Genomic DNA, 2,374 nt, shown 5'->3' with positions numbered 1-2,374 from the left:
CATTAGCAAATTGATTCATTTATCATTCAATCTGTAAAACAACAAATCAAGTGATACCTCCATGCTGCCTGAATTGGCCCAATGGGGTTCATACCATGGGGCTCTAAAACCAACTCATGGATGAATCCAAGAATGAACCTAAATTTAAATTTTCTTTAGATAACTTCCTCACATATGAACTAACTTGAATATTCATAATCCAAATTAATGGCTATATATTTCTCAATTTTCTACTCTATTACTTAGACATCAAAAATCAAAAGCCTTAGGGTTGTTAGGCAATAACTACCAAAAAACCCCAGATTGTTCTTGTTGCGTTGTGATATATTGTTGAGAAAATTATTAAGTAATTTCTGGAATCTTAATTATCAAATAATTTCTGAAAAAACAAATGAGGAAAGTGAACTAAAATAGTTGATAAAAGAAATGTAAATTATTTAACACTACAATAAAAAAGTAAACAAGATTTGGGTAAATAAAAACAGATAACAGATGATTTTGTTCTAGGTTGCACAATGATTCTTGGATATTAGATGTATTTCAGCGCATCCACAGTGAAGAAACCAAGTTCTTTATACCATATGACTTGGAGATTTCCAATCAGGAGCTAAGTTACATAGTGAAGAGATCAGAGCAGTGGAGAGGAATCATTGGTGAAAGAAGGAAGGTGAGCTGGGTCGAAGTAGATTTGTTTCATTGACTGTACAATATCAGCAAGTTGGTGTTATCAGTAAGTTCAATTTTCTCATGTTCTTGAAGTTATTTGCTATGGTATTTGACTGCTACTATTATACAATCTTGCAACTTGGCTTTATATATTTTTTAATTAGCTAAAACGAGGAGACTAGACCAGATGGTTCTTGTAGTTCAGCACTATTGTCTTCTAAGAGAAATAGTTATTAATATCTGCTGTATATACACTGTGAAAAAGCATCAGGGTTGTGTAAAACACAAAAGAAGCTAGTGACGGGGTTGAAATTGTCCACATGTGAAGAGATCGTTGGCTTTATTGTAGCCTTGAGTGGACAGGAGGAAGGGACTGCTCTTTCTGCCTTTGTCCTTTGATGCCCTCGGTAGTCAGTCAGTCTCCTGGATTCTCTTCCCTTCTTCCACAATCTCCTTTGACTTCACTTCCTCCATCAGCTGTTTCTGTGTCAGTGTCTCCCAGGGTTCTGTACACACTGTCTTTTTGTCAACCTCCTTTCAAACTGTCTTCCACACTGCTGAAAATTCTCAAATCCATGTCTCGAGGCAACACCTCCCTCCCGAGTCCCAAAGTGTATAAACCAGTGGCTTACTAGATGTCTCCAGTTGAATGTCCCAAAGACACCTACAATCCACTATAGTCCAAACAAAATCTATGTCACACATATTGTTTAATTAACTAATTAACACACGCACTTCACCTGTATCTTGAACCCACGGCACTTACACCTCTACAAACTCTGTACATAGTATTTGCATCCACTCTGAATCACAAAGGTCCAAAACTCAGAGTTTTTCTAGATTTTTCCTTGTCTCCTAGGCTTTTCTTCTATTTGAGCCTCAAGTCCTGTTGATTTTACTCTCTTAATATCTTTTCTTCTCTATTCCTTTTGCAACTACAAATATCCAGTCCCTTGATGCCGGACTGCTGAAGATCACCAATGCTTTGCTAACTGCTCTACCTTCTCTCCCACCCTGTTGTGGCCCCAACTTTACACTGTTCATGAATTCATTTCCGTGAGAGAGAGATTTCTAAAATGCAAATGTGACCCTGCATGCCCCTGTCATAAACGCCTCAGCGACTTCCCTTTGCCTGGTGAACGAAAGCCAAAATCCTGACTGCTGTGCAATTGCCATTGGGTCTGATTCCTTCCTGCCCCTTCTGCCACATCTCTGTATCCCCTCTGCCTCTTCCCACCCAACATGCTTCTGACCAAAATATGATTAATCCACATAAAAATAAGACTAACTCACTAGACATCCCATAGTGTTCCACATGCCCGTACAGTCCTCTCTGTTGGAAGGGGCGTCCTCCCAACTTCTCACGTACGACCTAGCAAACTAACCATTCTTCCAGAGCTCAGCTTGAGAGCTTTCTCTGTGGGCTCAATCCAGAAAGGACCGTTTCCTTTGTGTCAAAACTGCCTATCTTACCACCCTTCTAGCATCCAAAAACAACTTGAGAATTGCCTATTCACATGTCCCTCTTTCTTTTTCAACTAAGATCTCCTTATGGAATAATAGAGTGGCTTCTCCATCTTTACGTCCTCAATCTCTAGCAGAGTGTCTAGACATCGCACCTATTTACTGGCTGTTTGTTCAATACATAAAAGAATGCTTGCATGAATGCTTGAATAATTGAATATTTTAGTTAGCCCATAGAATGAAC

Source organism: Propithecus coquereli, unplaced genomic scaffold, assembly GCF_000956105.1.
Source record: "Propithecus coquereli isolate 6110/MARCELLA unplaced genomic scaffold, Pcoq_1.0 Scaffold141, whole genome shotgun sequence".
In the NCBI taxonomy this organism is placed as follows: domain Eukaryota; kingdom Metazoa; phylum Chordata; class Mammalia; order Primates; family Indriidae; genus Propithecus; species Propithecus coquereli.
Note: the sequence above shows the minus strand (reverse complement) of the source record.